This window comes from Ascaphus truei, chromosome 1 (genome assembly GCF_040206685.1).
Source record: "Ascaphus truei isolate aAscTru1 chromosome 1, aAscTru1.hap1, whole genome shotgun sequence".
Taxonomy (NCBI): domain Eukaryota; kingdom Metazoa; phylum Chordata; class Amphibia; order Anura; family Ascaphidae; genus Ascaphus; species Ascaphus truei.
The window spans coordinates 538,842,698-538,861,526 of NC_134483.1; the positions used below are offsets into that span (position 1 = coordinate 538,842,698).

The following is an 18,829-nucleotide window of genomic DNA, read 5'->3' on the forward strand; positions in this document are numbered from 1 at the left end:
CACCCAGTCTCTCTCTCTCTCTCTCTCTCTCTCAACTTCCCCCCAATGTCTCTGTCTCTCTCTCTCACCTTCCCCCAGTGTCTCTCTCTCACCTTCCCCCAGTGTCTCTCTCTATCCAACCTTCCCCCCAAGTCTCTCTCTCTTACCTTCCCCCCAGTGTCTCTGTCTATCACACCTTCTCCCCAGTGTCTCTCCCTCACCTTCCCCCCAGTGTCTCTCACCTTCCCCCCAGTGTCTCTCACCTTCCCCCCAGTGTCTCTCTCCCCTCCCCCCAATATGTCTCCCACCTCTCCATGTCTCTCTCTCCCTCCCTCAATATGTCTCCCACATCTCCATGTCTCTCTCTCCCCCTCCCCTCAATATGTCTCCCACCTCTCCATCTCTCTCCCTCTGTTATGGAACAAGAGCCACATTTCTGACTCACCCCCCTCTCTCCTTTGCAGTTTCTGCCTGTCAGATTTTATTCCCAGCTGCATGGAGTCTGCAGACACATACTGTGCCTGTGTGGCTTGCAACAATGTTGCATTCCTTGCCTGCGAGCACGACATCAGTGAGCTGCTACAGCAGTCTCTGAGATCCTCACCAGAATGGGCTAGTCTGACCCCCCTCCTGTTTGTTCAGACATGGTCTGCCCCTAGACTATTCCTTTACCCACACTGCACCTCACTTCCTTTTTCCACCCTGGAGACAGTGAGTAAAGAACCTTTCTCTGTTTATCCCCCTTGGTGAGGCCATCTCTTTTTACCGGTTCCTAACTAATAATCACCACTACACACCATCCACAAGCATCTGTACCCTGCTACCTTTTCCCAATAAAGTGGAGGAAATATTACAGGACTTGGAGTGATTTAAAAGGGAACTGTGTTAATGCTATCGGGAGCCATTCATACCAACGTGACCCTGGCTTCAGAATAGTAAAAAGAGGACCGTGTGCCTTGGGAAATACACACAGAGGAGCTGCTACCCACAGCCTTTATGCTAAAGAAACAAGCAAGCAGCTTACATAGCAAATAAACAGCAGTCTCTCACCACATTGCACAAGCACGTTGCTACACAGAGCCACAAGCCTCTACACAGCAAACTACCACAGCTTTATGCAAAGTCAGTGAGCAGCCTTACTTTGCTAATACTACACAAAGGAAGCACCAAGTAGCTAAAACTGCAAACAGTCTGCAGCTTTCACAGACAACCAGTAGCTCAAACTACACAGCAGCCTTGCCACAAACAGTGCTTCTCTTACAATTCCTAACTGCCTTTTTCTCTGTCTGAGTCCACCCGCTGCTCAGCCCCACAGTGAGGAGCCAACGGACACCTATAAGTACAGCTACCCCAACGCTGCACGCTGCAGGACACCGCTCGGCATCATCTGAGACAGACGCCCATCGCTGACAAGGTAAAAGACCGCACGCCACACGCACTGGCAAAGGCCTACACACACCTACAGCATGGCAGAACTCAGAGCCATCACGCAGGAAAGCGATCTCTCAGACACAGAGATCGCTGCGCAGCTGCAACAGGCGCAGGCAGGCGCAAGGCCCAAACGGACAGTCACACTGACACAAAAGGGCCGCGAAAAATATGAGACTGACATTGAAGCGCACCGCGCTAAATTAGAGTTGGCCTGGGAAACAACCACACTTGGGATACGCAATGTCGCCGGTGCTGGCAACTCTGTACAACAGCTCGAGCAGGCAATAACTCAATTAAAGACAGATCACGCACGCTACCAAAGACTGTCAGAGGCATACGTCACTTACTTGGCCAGGGCTAATACCGGCGAAAGCCTGCAAGAAAGGGACTTACAGCTCAATATTGACTTGACACGTGACAGCCGCGTGCGAACCTCTATCACGGAAGCCGAGAGTAAGAGGAAAGACCTTTTGCTGGAAACCGCATCGCAGCGCTCAAGCACATCCAGGCACTCATCAAGGTCAGCAAGATCAGCGCAGTCTAACGCGTCCAGCGCAAGTACCAAGGCGCGAGCCGCCGCAGAGGCCGCACGTGCCAGGGCTGAATATAGTCGCAGAGAGGCAACCATAAGGACAGAAAGAGCGCGCATAGAAGAGGAGGAGCAGAATGCCGCCGCCGCTGCCACGGCCGCCGCTGCCAATGCCGCCGCCACTGCCGCCGCCTGCCAATGCCGCTGCTAATGCCGCCACTGCCAATGCCGCTGCCACTGCCACCGCTGCCAATGCCGCTGCTAATGCCACCACCGCCAATGCCGCCGCCGCTGCAAATGCCGCCGCTGCCGCGGCGCGTAAAAAGGCCGAATTGGACGCGGATCTAGAGGCACTTAATCAAGAGAAGGAAGCCACCGCCGCCATAGCCCAAGCTGAAGTCCTAGAAGCAGCCGCGCAACAGGATGGCGGGGAGCAACCCTACAGACGGATTGCCTCAGAGGATACAGTCCAACGCACTGAAGACTACGTCAGGAGCCTCTTCAGCGTGAACACCAGCGCACCATCTCAACACGGATGGAGCGATTCCACAGATACCGAAGACTCGCTAGGACCACGATGAGAAGACGCTGCTCCATCAATGGCACATGCTGCCTGGGATAGCCACAGCCGCAACAGTGATCCACACGCCAGCGCGCACACGGATGCACCACAACAGGCTCTCAATCTAGGTACACCCACGCGGGAGAAAACAGCCCCTCACACTGGCCAGCAGTCATCACGCGTCCATGCCAAGGAAGAGGCGACTGCACGGACCCTCCCAGCAACTACTTCAGAACGGGACAAACGCGCCGATGTCTCAGGTCTGACAGACATAGCCAAGTACATGATCCGGCGCGACTTGGTGCACGCAGGACTCATCAGCTTCGACGACCGCCCTGAGAACTACCGGACGTGGAAGTTCACGTTCAAAGACGCAATCGCCAGCTTGGACTTCTCAGCAAGGGAAGAGCTCAACCTGTTAGTCAAGTTCCTGGGGAACGTATCCAGGGAGCAAGCGCAGAGACTTCGGACGGCAAACGCGCATCAACCCCAAGTAGGTCTTGACCTAATGTGGGAAAGGCTAGAAGAGTCCTATGGCAGCCTCGAAGCAGTCGAGGATTCACTCTTCAAAAGAATCGAGAGCTTCCCCAAGATCACGAATAAAGACTACTCGAAGTTACGAGATCTTGGAGACCTGCTGCAAGAACTGGAGTTCGCAAGGAAAGACCATTCCTTAATAGGTCTCAACGCCCTAGATTCAGCTCGTGGAGTGAGACCCATCCTGGAGAAGCTACCCTTCAACCTCCAAGAAAGGTGGCTTTCACAAGGTTCCAAATACAAAAGGGAGAAGCAGGTTGTCTTCCCCCCATTCTCATTCTTCGTGAGCTTCATCCGCGAAGCGGCAAGGACAAGAAACGACCCCAGCTTCATCTTAGGGGCGCAAACCACATCCAGCGCCAGCCACCCGAGGAACGAAAGGTCAACAGCAAGGTACAAGGACTCCAGAACACCCATCTCGGTCCACAGGACGGACGTGCCCCCTACGACCCACGCGAGTCCCAGCCAGACGGCCGACAGGGACAAAAAACCAAGGGACCTTAACATTGAATGCCCTATCCACAAAAGGCCGCATCCACTTAACAAGTGCTTCGGATTCAGGATGAAACCCATAGAGGAGCGAAAGAACCTACTCAGGGAATGGGGAGCCTGTTTCAAATGTTTTGCTTCCACAACTCATTTATTCAAGGACTGCAAAGAAGCTATGAAATGCACAGAGTGCGATAGCGACAGGCACATAGCCGCTCTACACACGGAAGCTATGAAGCCCACAGCAAGCAAAGCCCCTAACCCTCCGACAAAGCAGGGCGGGGAGGAAGAAGTGGGAGACACACCCCCCCCCCGACGTCAGTAGCATCCAAATGCACAGAAGTATGCGGAGAAGGAAACGACGGTAGATCTTGCTCTAAAATATGTCTGGTAGCAGTGCACCCAGAGGGACAACCCCAAAGAGCCAAACGGATGTATGCAATCATCGACGACCAGAGCAACCGATCGCTGGTCAGGTCAGAATTCTTCGATATGTTCGACATACAAGACAGTACTTCTCCTTACACTCTCAGAACGTGCGCAGGGCGAATGGAGACTACAGGGAGAAGAGTGAATGGCTACACCATATGCTCAATAGACGGCAAAGTGAGCATGCCCCTTCCCACACTCATCGAGTGCAATCACATGGCAGAAGATAGGACTGAGATCCCCACGCCAGACGTGGCGCGACACCATCCCCATCTAAAAACCATTGCCGATCATATCCCACCACTAGACGAAGATGCCCAGATCCTGCTGCTACTTGGCAGAGACATCATGAGAGCACACAAGATCCGCGAACAGCGAAATAGGGACCACAACGGCCCAAGCGCTCAAAGGCTCGATCTAGGATGGGTGGTAGTTGGAGAAGTATGCATAGACAGGATACGAGGACCCGACAACGTAGGCGCCCTACGGACGAACTTGTTGGAGAACGGTCGTATATCCCACTTCAAACCGTGTCCGAACCACTTTCAGGTCCACGAGAAGCCCGAGACCAAAAGGAACTATGGAGACGCGCCTGTGGCAAGAAAATACCCCAACAACCTAGGGAGTACAGTGTTCCAGACCACAAAGGACGACGACAAACAGGCGCCATCAATGGAAGACAAAGAATTCTTGAGGTTGATGGATAAGGAGCTCTTCAAGGACGAATTGGGCAGTTGGGTGGCCCCACTACCTTTCTGCTCACCAAGAAGACGCCTCCCAAACAACAGAGACCATGCTATGTCTAGGCTCGCTTCGCTCCGCCGTAACCTACAAAGGAAACCGGAGACCAAGGAACACTTTGTGGCCTTCATGCAAAAAATCTTCCACAGTGGGCATGCAGAGTCGGCGCCCCCACTGAAAGAAGGCGAAGAATGCTGGTACCTCCCGTCGTTTGGCGTCTACCACCCCCAGAAACCTGGCCAAATCCAAGTGGTATTCGACTCCAGCGCTCAGCATCAGGGAGTCTCCCTAAACGATGTTCTCCTCACCGGGCCGGATCTGACAAACAGTCTTCTGGGAGTGCTGATCCGCTTCCGCAAGGAACCTATCGCCGTAACCGCAGACATTCAACAGATGTTCCACTGCTTCCTTGTGCGAGAAGACAACCGTAACTACCTAAGATTCCTGTGGTACCAAGATGACGACATAGAAAAAGAAATCACGGTGTACCGCATGAAAGTACATGTCTTCGGGAACAGCCCATCACCTGCAGTGGCAGCCTACGGCCCAAGAACGGCCCAAGACGGAGAAGCAGAGTTCGGGAAAGACGCCAGGAGCTTCGTCGAAAGAGACTTCTATGTGGACGATGGATTAAAATCAGTTCCCACCGAAGAAGAAGCCGTAGATCTACTCAAGAGGACACAAAAGATGTTAGCAAAGGCCAACCTAAGGTTGCACAAAATAGCTTCCAACAGTGCCACAGTGATGAAGGCGTTCCACGCAGATGATCAAGCACCAGATCTCAAGAATTTGGATCTGGGGACCGACACGCCTCCCATACAGCGGAGCCTGGGGATAAGCTGGAATCTTAAAACAGACACCTTTACGTTCCAGGTAGCCATCGAAGAAAAACCCTTCACACGTCGCGGAGTCCTGTCCACCGTTAACAGTCTCTACGATCCGCTAGGATTCGTGGCTCCTGTCACTATACAAGGGAAGTCTCTCCTCAGAGAAATGTCCTTCGAAAAACAGGAATGGGACACCCCACTACCTCCAGAAAAACGGAAAGAGTGGGAAACGTGGAAACACTCCTTGAAGGCCCTCGAGCAACTTCAAATCCCACGCCCCTATTCACCTATATCTCTCACCGCCGCACACAGCAAAGAGCTTTGCGTGTTCTCAGATGCCTCCACCAAAGCTATAGCAGCGGTGGCCTACCTAAAAACCACGGACGTGGATGGAAGTTGCCACATCAGGTTCATCCTTGGCAAAGCTAAGCTGGCGCCACAACCCAACCATACTATACCCAGACTAGAGCTGTGTGGTGCAGTGTTAGCAGTAGAACTGGCGGAGCTTATCGAGAATGAGATGGACAGCAAACCAGATGCCGTCAAACTCTACACAGATAGCAAGGTGGTGCTGGGATACATATACAACAAGAAGAGGAGATTCTACGTATACGTAGCTAACCGTGTAGAAAGAATCAGGAAATCAACTCAACCAGAACAATGGCACCACGTGCCCACAGATCAAAATCCCGCAGATCATGCCACCAGATCAGTACCCGCATCTCAACTGCAGAATACGTCGTGGCTCACAGGACCAACGTTTCTTGCGCAGCCTGCGGAAACGCTACCAACCCCAGTTGGCGATTTTGAACTCGTGGATCCCGAAATGGATACGGAGATAAGGCCTCCACAAGTATCCGTGGTACTCACCAATGTATCGCACAAAAACGCATTCGGATCACACCGATTCCAACGCTTCTCAAGATGGACGGCCCTTCTGAGAGCAGTAGCCCATCTCGGGCATATAGCCTCCACCTTCCGCCAGACACCAGATGGTAAAACTACCGGCTGCCACGGCTGGCACATCTGCAAAGAGCTGCGCACCGTAGCGGAAATTACAAAGGCTAAGGAAACTGTTCTCGGTCATGTTCAAAGAGAAACGTATGCGGAAGAGATCAATTGCATTCGCGGAAAGAAGAGTGTTCACAAAAACAGTCCACTTTGGAAGTTGAATCCCTTCATCGACAACGACGGCCTCATGAGAGTAGGAGGCCGCCTCAATAAGACCCATTACAGAGACTATCCTTCTAATGCCCAAATCGGACTGTGATGGGGAAAAACTGGTTACCAGTGCCGTGGACTTTTAAGAGACATTGTGGTGCATCAAGCTAACCAAGAGCTACGCACCCACCTGGCTTCCCTTACTGGAAAGCCTGGCCAAAGGACTTTGATGCCAGTGGTACCGGCCGGTATCATGTTGCTATGGAAATATGGACCTTTGCAGTATATCGTTATGTTGTATGTATTGCACATATGTTCACATAGCTTGTTATATAGTGGTATCTACAGATACCAGACGGGGAGTGTTATGGAACAAGAGCCACATTTCTGACTCACCCCCTCTCTCCTTTGCAGTTTCTGCCTGTCAGATTTTATTCCCAGCTGCATGGAGTCTGCAGACACATACTGTGCCTGTGTGGCTTGCAACAATGTTGCATTCCTTGCCTGCGAGCACGACATCAGTGAGCTGCTACACCAGTTTCTGAGATCCTCACCAGAATGGGCTAGTCTGCCCCCCCTCCTGTTTGTTCAGACATGGTCTGCCCCTAGACTATTCCTTTACCCACACTGCACCTCACTTCCTTTTTCCACCTTGGAGACAGTGAGTAAAGAACCCCTTCTCTGTTTATCCCCTTGGTGAGGCCATCTCTTTTTACCAGTTCCTAACTAATAATCACCACTACACACCATCCACAAGCATCTGTATCCTGCTGCCTTTTCCCAATAAAGTGGAGGAAATATTACAGGACTTGGGGCCTCATGCAGTAAGCGTCGATTATGTGAAATCGGCAATCTTACCGATTAGTCATGTTATTGGCGTTTTTTCCTCTCCGTATGCAGTAAGTGCCGAATACATTCAAAATCAACCCGAAAACAAATCCGCCCACTCTCACGATGATTAGCCGATCACACACAGGTGTATCGGCGTGCGTGGCGCGGTGCTGATAGGTTGCCCAATCACAAATCTTGCTGAATCAGGCGAAACAAGCATGTTTTGGATTGCGCGCCATATTTAAAGGCAACGTGTACTGCTATTCATTCTCTGTGTTGTTGGGAGTGAGAGAGAGAGAGACGCACAGAGCTGGCTGTTTGAAGATTTGCATATTGACTGAGAGACTTGTTGTGTATTGGGTGAGCTTTGTCCATTGTTGTTTTGTTTACATCTTTGTCTTGTTTTATATGTGGAAGTGTTTCGTGTGATTGCCTGTACATTTGTTGTCTGTTTTTTGTGAGTGCTGGAAGTATGCCCGCAAAGCGTGGGAAGAGTGATGCTGGTGGGAGTGGGAGTGCTACTCGTGCGAGTACGCGTCGGAGTGAACGTACTGTTCAGGGGAGTGATGTTGCTGAGAGTGAGAGTGGTGTTGCAGGGAGTGGGAGTGCTGGTGCTGCGAGTGGTGTTGCTGGGAGTGGGAGTGCTGTTGCTGGGAGTGGGAGTGCTGTTGCTGGGAGTGGGAGTGCTGTTGCTGGGAGTGGGAGTGCTGGTGCTGGGAGTGGGAGTGCTAGGAGTGTGAGTGCTGGTGCTAGGAGTGTGAGTGCTGGTGCTAGGAGTGGGAGTGCTGGTGCTGGGAGTGCTGCTGGTGGCGCAGTTGCTGATGGGGTGGATGGTGGTGGCGTGCTTGCTGGTGGGCAGCTTTTGGAGGCTCTTCCATTGGAAGAAGGAGAGTCCAGTCAGCACCAGCCAAGCTCTGACCCTAAACCTGCTCGGAAGAAACGTGTGGAGAAGCCACGTAATCCTCGCTTCAATGACCAGGAAAATACAGCTCTTGTCACTGGCATTCTGGAGCACTATGACAGTATATATGGACATTTACTAGGTAAGTGTACATTTACATTTATTATTCAAATACATGTGATCCTAGGTCATCTGAGTTTTGTTCATATGCAAATATGGCTTCACAATTTCTTTCTATGTTAATTAGTCTGGAAACACAGCTTTTTAGCATGCCTTACAAGGACAACTAAACACAGGCGGTCAATTTGCCATAACTGCATACAATATGAATGCAACCTTGCTTACATGTATAGGTTTAGTAGTGAATGCTCATGTGCTTCACATATTACACATAAAACAGCATGTTTGCTATCTCTTGGAACAGCTAGCAGTGTAGGAAACTGGTGCTTATATTATTATTAATTTACCTCATATATTTGATATGTTTTTCAAGGGCGGACAAGTTCAGCAAGCAGAAAAGAAATGTGGGACACAATAGTCATTGGTGTCAATGCGTGTGGGAATCATGTGAGGGACAAGCGGAATTGTCACAAGAGATTTGATGATATTAGGTCCAAATTGAAAAAGAAAATACAACACCAACGCGTGCATGCTACTGGCACTGGAGGTGGGCCCACACCACAACGTCTCATATTAAGTCCATTGGAGGAGCTGCTTCGGGCAAAATTACTTCCCGTCGTCGTGGAAGGCTTACCTGGTGACCGTGATATAGGAATTTACCCCTCACAATTTCCACCAGGTGAGAAATATTACTGTACTAGGCGTGTCGTTGCTTACAGTTATTTTGCATAGTTACACTGCTTTTTATACTGTCTTCACAATATAAGCATACCTGCATCTATATATGTATATGTCTGATTCTGTATATATATATATATCTAAATAGACATATATGTTGTAGTCCTACTAAAAGCAGTAACTAATATAGCACGTGCCATTGCGTGCTCATTTACATGTGAATTCCCAAAATGCATTGCTGCAGTGGAAGCAATTGATGGTGGGCGAAGATGGGGAACAACAGGGTAGTACACATGTGTAACACATGTTAATGAGAAATTATTACTAGCTACAGGTACAGAACAGAAATATGTAGAATATTATTGTGTATTTATTTATTTTACTCCGACAAACATGACATTACTGCCTATTTTAAGCATGCATCAAATATATTGCATGCAACGGCCTACAAACATCACTTGCACTAACACATCTATAGTTGTTTATGAAAAGGTCCATTTTTGCTTTAAGTCATATACAGACAGCATAATGAGGCACACGTATCATATTTTATGTCATTGTTTTCATAACTTCAAAACTGCACACGACTATTTAGCTCATCTACCATTGTGTTAAAGCAGCTGCAATTAATATCTCATCACAGCATACACTTCAACAGAGGGGGTGGGGTTCAGCACACACACTAATTACAGCCTCATTTTAGGGGCAACTTAGTTCACACCATTTTCACCTGTTTCAAGTAATTGAAAGGTGTGGCTCATTAGGCTTTTTGGGGAAGGGAATACCGTTCTTACAACCTGACTAGCACAACTGAAGTTAATCACACTCATTTGAAAGCTTCACTTTAGCTACTAAATGCCCCAACAACTCATTACTTATCAAACCGTACGTCACACATTAGTTCACTCATATCTATAGTTGAACTACTATCAACGACACATTATCACACACTGCATGTGTTGTCTTGTTTAGTCACAGCCACATTCATGTGTGCCACATCTTATATTAATGTACCACACATATCCTCTACCAAAAGCAACACTTTTTGCAATATGACCACCTTCATGATAACCATTGTGAATGGTCATCTCATGATAGTTATGTACATTATGATACTGATATCACTACACAACATATGATTTTTATGTACAAATTTAATGTATTTTTCCTCACGCATTACTGCAGAACCATAGTATGTTGTATGTTAGGGAACTCAAAACTTCTAAGTACACAGGCATGTACATTGTTATTACAACTATTTATGTTCACTTTCACACACACATTTTGGGTTAAGGAAATGATGCTGTTAGGTACTCATAAATACAGAACATACAATAACTGTTTGTTCAATATTTACACATGTAAATGTAAAACTTATGTTATTGTTATATATAGTTGCCCCTGAAGGACATGTGTCACCTGAGACTGAACAAGTGTCTTCACCTGGGTCAGCCAGCTCAACACACCTAGAAGGTGAGTGTATCAGTTGGTGGCCATATAATATGTGCTCTTCTATATGTTATGTTGTCATGTTCATTATTTGTTTTGCACATCTTCTTTAAATAGGATTACTTAGTGTCAGTGAAAATGAAGTGTAAGGCAACTTGTATTGTGTTAGTGATGTTAACTATCATGTAGGAGTTGTGAGTTTACAGCAAGTTTTCATTCACTCATATTTCATTCTGAGTCCAAACATTATTCTTAAGTCAAGGTAGTTTTTAATGTGAGGTTATAAAACGTATGGAAACATGTTAGTTGTTACTTATGACACAGTACAATTACATAGTAACACAGCAGAGATTAACATGACATTTAATAATTTGTACATTTATTTGTAGAACATGATGAAGAGGATTATGATGATGATGATGATGACGCCACCGCCATACACACACAAATAGAAGCAAGTGACCATGAAGACGTTCCAATTGAAACTGTTTTACCGGCAAATCGTCCAGCAAATACGACATACGATGCAATTGTAGCTTCTGAGGGAAAAATTGTGGAAGCAGAAAATCGTCGCCATTCTGACTTCATGACAGTGCTGGAAAGGATGATTGCACTGCAGGAAGAAACAGTTTCACAATTGGCACATCTCCACAGAGTCTTCATTGAAGTGCCGAAACAGTTGCAAAAAATCAACACCTCATTCGAAGCATTAGTTGTTCAGCAAACACAAGCTAATTACTGGAGAATGACTAATGTACCACAATTCAACACCTCCCAGCCAGGATCTGTTCATGCAGGTCAGTTTTCACCACATTCATCTGATATTCATTCACCAGGCCCAAATGTTACCGGTCAAGTAGCAGAGATTGCTGTGCAGGTTCCTGACGACATACTACCACTGCCATCTGTACAAAATCAGCAGCTGACACCTACAAAGGAGCCCACAAAAACAAAATACAAGCAGTTACTACTGACCAGTTTTTGGTCAAAAACAACAAAAGACACACATGAAACAGACCAACCATCACTTGTGCAGTGTCTACCAACTTGCTCACAGTCACTACCCAAAAGCCCTGTAGGTGAATCACTGCCCAAAAGCCCTGTAGGTGAATCACTGCCCAAAAGCCCTGTAGGTGAATCACTGGCCACAAGCCCTGTAGGTGAGTCACTGGCCACAAGCCCCGTAGGTGAACAGTCACTGCCCAAAAGCCCTGTAGGTGAGTCACTGCCCACAAGCCCTGCCCGTGAAGTGCCAGAGGCCACTCAAAGTGGCTCTGCTGTGCCTAAAGTTGGTGGCAAAAGAAAAAGGAAAATTCAAGAGACAACAAGCAGGCCTGTTACTCGCTCGCAAAAGGAACAAAAAAAATAAATGTTATAATTCAGAAAATATGTCTTTGGCCTTGTTTTGTTGACTTCACATTATCTAATTACTATTGTATGTATGCTGAAGACTGTGTTGTTTCCAAACTTTCAAGTATGTTCTTGTACACGTGAAGTTTTGGAAATGTTTACACTCCTAATTAATGAATAGTGTTCTAAATATTTATGTTTTAATCGTCTGTTCAGTAATGGTCCACCAGGAGCCAGTTGCTAAGTTTAGAGAAGCTGCCATTGACTTTGCAGCAAAACATTGCATTTGGGTGTGTTAATTGATGTAAGAATTGCATATGCATATTAGTCACATGCATTTATAAAAACACCTAAGTAACTGCAAACATCTTTCTTGTACGTGTACAGCAGGATTATGTGTAAATTATTACTTACCTTTGCCTTGCTTGGGCATTCTAATTTTGTCCTTTAATCATTTGTGTGTTCTTGTTTCAATAACATCTCAGAATGTATAAAAATATATATACACACACACAGTGTGTGTGTGTGTGTGTGTGTGTGTGTGTGTGTGTGTATATATGTGTGTGTGTATATATATATATATATATATATATATATATATATATATATATGTGTATATATATATATGTGTATATATATATGTGTATATATATATGTGTATATATATATATATATATATATATATATATATATATATATATATATAGTACTATATAAACTGGTATACATGTATTTTACAAACTAATACACTTCATGCTTCCTTGTGAAAGCACACTATTTTAATAATACAGGCATAATGTTTGAGAAATATCCTAAGTATGAGACTCTAACAGTATTGTGCTTAAACAAATGTTTATTACTTCATTCAATCATGTTTCTCACCATTTAAATAGGTTTCATACAAGGTATACTTACTGCCATCAATGTTGTGTGTACTCCTGCAATATTAAAAAAAATAAAATATAATATATAAATATATATATATTTTTATAAGAGAGATATATTTAGATATATATATATATATATATATATATATATATATATACACACGTATTTAAACTCATGCAGACAGGGAGTTAACCAGACTTTCACATACACACAGAAATGTAAGCGGGGAAAAAACATTTCTTTTTGCAGGTGTGTGTTTTTAATGATATGCCTGGCTAAGAAATATTTTCACACAGTGGTCTTTGTTAGTTTTCAAAAACACACTATGTGAACGCATTCAAAGTCTAGGGATGTTTTTCACAAACGAGATAAAAGAAGGAGAAATGTTTCTCCCACAGTCCCATATCACGAACCACAACTGTTAACCCAATTAGACAAACAAATCCAATTGGCGTTTGAAATAAGGAGTCAAAGTAGTTAGTTTTGTTGACCTTGACAAGGAAAAACAGGAGTTTGTTAGCCATTCAGCACATTCATTTTGATGAGCAAATAACACAGACCTGCACACAGCTTTTGTGCTACTCAGACATGGCTGATGAATTCGTTAACAATATTAATCCCCTTTTAGGGTATAAGTACATGATCTGTGAAGCCATCTTGAACAGTCGCGGACAGAAAGCAAGCACACGCCAAATCGATGATTTCATTCGAGCAAAATATCCTTATTACCAAGACCGTAAGCATGCACGGAATTTTAATTCCTCAATAAGATTCACTTTATCAAGTAATGACTTTTTTGAACGTGACCAGGATAAGCTACAACACACCTATGGTTTCTGGAAGATTGCCCCGGAAAAACAATTTCTCCTGAAAGACGGCACTTATATTGTCGTGAAAGGCATATTTATTCCTAATGGCAATAGCAATGTATCCGCTACTACTGATCCGTTTGAATCGATACGTGCTGCAATATCTGCAGCCTCCATTCCTGAAACCCACATTGTACAAGAACAAAAGTACTATGATTATGTACCAAGCCTTTCAGCTGAAAATGCATTGGAATGGGAACCCGAAGAAATGAACCTACCTCCCGACCAATTATTTGAAGAAAGCAGTGGCGATTCCTATGAGCGCATCCTGGAGGAGATATGTGTCATACTGGATTCAGCGGTTGGGTCAAGCGTGGATGAAAATGCCTTGCATTTCTGGAGCGACCAGTTGCAGCCAGGCGAAGAGTTAATTCTAGAAGAATGGTAAATATAACAATCGTTATGCGTTGACTCTGCGTTTAAATTTTTTTTTTTTTTGTAACCACCATTTTCACTTTCAATGCGTGGATACAGCGTAACATTGCAGACTGCATAACATGTAGCGATCACAAACAAATTGTTTCCTAATACAATATAGTAGAACCTGAAAGAGTAGTACACATTGCTGACGGTATACATATACGTACTTTCCTATCCCTTTAAACATATTAGCAACATTTTTCCATAACTCTAACACATACCTGTTTTGTTATCATGCAACATCTACAACATTGAAAACCGGGTCCACCACGTATGACGTGGGACCCTTGTCATGGGCCAAGGCGTCCTTAAAAAGGATTACGGATGTAAGTCCCGCCCCCAAGCGACGTGCGCGCCTCAAAGCCTATTGGCTGTCATGTTTTGTTATAGTAACGGTAACTGCAGTGTGTGATGCGTGCGGCTCAGTGTTTGTAGGCGTACCCTGGGCGTTAGCCGAATGTTAATTGAGTGGGAGGAGTGTTAGCGTGCGTTTCACGCTGGCTTAACATGACGTCACACGTATTGCATTTGCGCATTGTGTTATCGGCCGTCCTTTCTGTCCAAACACGTCTGGTTTAAAAGAATACAGATGTACTCGTTTAGAATGATTTTAGTTTCATCTTCATTGTATTTGAAATAAAGATGTGATGTTTACTGGTATTTTCTACATGTATTGAACGCACAACGTTCGCTTTGTTTTGCGCATGCGCTAACAGTTAGTGGAGCCAAGCGTGAAGTGCGTGCGCACACTAAGATGTGCGCGCACATTTTTCAGTATACAGGCAACGTTCACTTCATATACATAGTTATGGCTGCTACAAATGATAATAAAAATTACATACTGATGTACACTTGTAGTTGTAACATATAAATGAGTGACGTGTGTATGTACACAATCATATAGAGCTGTGTAACGCGTTGTCACGGATACATATATAGTAAGGTGCCATATTTGACCATCATGTGTTTGCTGTATTTCAGAGATGTCGGGGAAGATACAATCGGATCAATGTATGATTTCAGAAGAGTCTACCTTTATATGAGATGATTGTGAGGAGGAGCCACCGACTACTATACTACATATGGAACTAATTTTATATTGCTTGCAGCGCTTATTAACAAACAATTAAAAAAGTGATACCCTTATGCCTATATTGCATAAGCACTTAATTAACATAATGATGTTGCAAAATAGTGCCTATTGAATTTTTCTTGAGTGTTCTTTAATGACTACTAACATTTTATGACATGGTGTGTTTTTTATATAACAACCATTCCCACTCTGCTAACACATTTGTGTATTCTATTGTGTAATGGAACGTATGACTGTCGAAACTATGTAACAATAATAATAATAATAATATGAGCATGTTCATGTATAGGGCTGCTAGTTGTACGCAGCGATTTACAGACACATGTTTCAGCCTGAGGTCCCTGGCCCGTGGAACGTACAAATGTTTTTTTGCCGCATGAGGCACAGGGAGATAAAGTGACTTGGCCAAGGTCACAAGGAGCCCACACCGGGAATTGAACCAGACTCCCCTGCTTCAAACTATCAGTGCCAGTGTGTGTCTTTACTCACTGAGCCACTCCTTCTCCCAATGTAAAGGACACTTACAACCAAGTAGCCATTTATATTTAAAATCTCTTGTTACATGGGTATGTAGATAAAATGGTTTGGGACTGTAGCAAATAATGTTACTGGCCAGATGTTATGGTCCCCTCCAATGCATGATGTTCTGAATATGACATCACCATCATGTTATGAAGTACGTTTCTGTGTATATTTCATTAACCTAACTAACTATAGTTTACGGTGTTTATTAATCGTTTAAAAATACATAGTATAGTCAATATGATGATATAAGCTACCATAATAAAGCTGGTGTTATCATTTGTCGGTGTTATACATGGATCCTACACCAATTGATAGAGACACAAACAGTTGTCTTAAAAAGTGTGTCTATGCTAGTGATGAATGTGCTCCCGTAAGTAAACAAATAAGTACAGTTATCCCCTTTTCTCCAAACACCTCTATATTACATTAATGGAAATTATAAGGAAACATACATAAAATGTGATGAAATGTGAGTAATCATTTTGTAATACAATGCACATGAAACCTCAAGAGTAGCTAAATGCATATACATGATACAGAAAGTACATATATGTAACATTTGTGTTTAAACCAATATGTTGTGTTTTTAGTTCAAATAATTATAGGAAGATTGAGGTAGCCACATCTTATGAGAGATGTCAGCAAATATACATACCATGATCAGTCATACTGCAAATATACCTATAATGCAAAGGAACAATATATAAATTGCAAACATTGACATGCCATCTTCAGTACCGTAAACAACACATCAAAGTGTGTATTTGGTGTTAAATGTGCAACACCATGTATATTTAATGACATTCAAAATGTAAATGAGCCTGGTGTACACATCATATGGATGTACATGTTACACTGCACCAATAACATTGTATGTAAGCATACTAGAAGCATGAATGAGTATGGGCATAATATGTGTATTGTGTTAGCATAAGGAACAACACAATGCTAAAATATTAGTGCTTTGTTACCCCAGTTGTATTCACATACACACAACTAAAGTACAATTGAAGAGGGATTATATAACCTGTGCAACAATAACATACCGGTGCCACATCCCTTTGTGCACACAGCAGAGAAAAGAAAGGTGTGCAACCCATATTCATCTGTGTCCTAACAGAAGGTGATATAAAAAATTTTTATTGTTAAGATAACATAATGTAAGTATAAAAGTAGAACTTGGAACATATCTGTTTTTACTTACAAGAAAAAAATGAATTGATGAGATTCTGGCGTGTCTGGCCACCACTGGCTGTTTGTTCATTTTCAGCAGCTACATGGGTGGGATGCTCGTCTACCAAAGGCTCAGCTAGGTCTGATTGTACATTGTGCCTGAGTGCAACATTGTGCAAAATGCAACAGGCAAGGATAATATCAGAGACTTTTTGAGGCTTGTATAGAAGAGCCCCACCAGTTCTGTCCAGACACCTAAATCTGGTCTTGAGTAGGCCAAATGTCCTCTCTATAACAGATCTTGTAGATATATGGGCTGCATTGTACCTCTCCTCTGCTTCAGTTTGAGGGTTTAGCACCGGAGTCAAGAGCCACGGCCTAATTCCGTATCCTGAGTCACCTATAATGAATGGAGCACACATAAGCTTACATTAGTGATCAAATTCTACAATGCCAACATTCCTAAATAAAAATGTGTTTTGTGTTATAACATGTAAATGTGTACTCACCCAGCAGCCAACCATATTCAAAATGTCCCTCTTCGAACGCATGGAAGACTGAAGAGTTCCTCAGGATAGAGGAATCATGACTGGAACCAGGGAATTTGGGTACCACATGCATTATCCTCATCGTGGCATCACATACCACCTGTACATTGAGTGAATGGTAGTGCTTCCGATTGCGGTACACATGCTCACTCTGACTAGGTGCAATCAAAGCAACATGTGTGCAATCGATTGCACCCAGCACACATGGTATCCCTGCTATATTATAAAAGCCAGTCCTGACTTCCAGCCACTCTGTCGCCTCTGTAGGAAAATGAATATAATTCCTAGCGCGTCTATTGAGTGCATAGAGAAACTGGGTCAAGGCCCGCGAGAATGTAGATTGCGAGACCCCGCCCACTATGCCCACAGTTGTCTGGTATGACGCGGAAGCAAGATAATGTAATGAGCACAGCATTTTAACAAGCCCAGGGACTGCACGACCTCTGGCTGTGAAAAAATCTAAATCTCCCCTTTCTCCTGATAAAGAGCTAAGATTGCTGCTGAACTCAAACGATAGCGACTTACAATCTCCTCCTCACTCATCCCATCTAACAGGGTTCTCTCCCTGTACAGACGCGGACGAGGCACAACTTGTCTCCTCTGTCTTCTCCTCTGATCTCCTGTCCCTCTCCCTGTCCCTCGGCCTGTCCCTCTCCCTGTCCCTGTCGTATCCGCGTCACTGTCCCTGTCACTGTCCCTCGGTGTGTCCCTCCCTTGCCCTATATGATTGTCTTCATCATCAAGCATGTCATAGAAAAGAATGTTCCTCCGTCTCCTAAACAATCTCAACATTTTGAAATGAGTAGCTGTGAATGAGCAGGTAATGGGCGTCCTTTAAATAGGTATAATGATGTCAGGTGACATAGTAAAATGCAAGGTTTTACATGAACATAATAAAGTACTTGTGTGGCAAGCTGTGTGCAGTTGTTGTGTGTATTCTGCAGGGAATGATGATATTTGCCAATGATGTGACGTGATGCTTTGTAGAAACATTGCTTGCAAATAAATAGTTGCATGTGCAATGCATGTAAAACTTGTGAACGCAAGAGTCAGTCATGTAATGAGACAAAAAGGCTGAGATTGATGTGGGAAAAGTTTTGTGTAACATGTGTAATTAGCCATGTTATTGTGACATGTTGCCAACAATGAATAGTCGTGTGCATATGCATGCATTTCTGTAAGGAGGATAGTTGGTATAGAATGAGTTAACAAGGTGTCCCAATGCTGAATTACTGTACATGTGTGTATAAGTTAGGTTGAAGTGCTTGTAATGCTACGGTTACAATGTAAACATGCAAT

At 44.4% G+C, this 18,829-nt stretch overlaps 1 long non-coding RNA gene across 1 annotated transcript; it reads right to left on the minus strand.

The window, feature by feature from the left end:
- Positions 1–11,042: 11,042 nt before the first annotated feature.
- LOC142472246 (uncharacterized) lies at positions 11,043–17,127 on the minus strand. The gene is made up of 6 exons (XR_012789638.1): positions 17,014–17,127; positions 16,856–16,922; positions 16,465–16,490; positions 13,990–14,144; positions 12,930–12,952; positions 11,043–11,593 (listed from the first exon to the last, which is right to left on the minus strand). It is a non-coding gene; the product is annotated as an uncharacterized LOC142472246 (long non-coding RNA).
- Between the last annotated feature and the right edge of the window lie 1,702 nt (positions 17,128–18,829).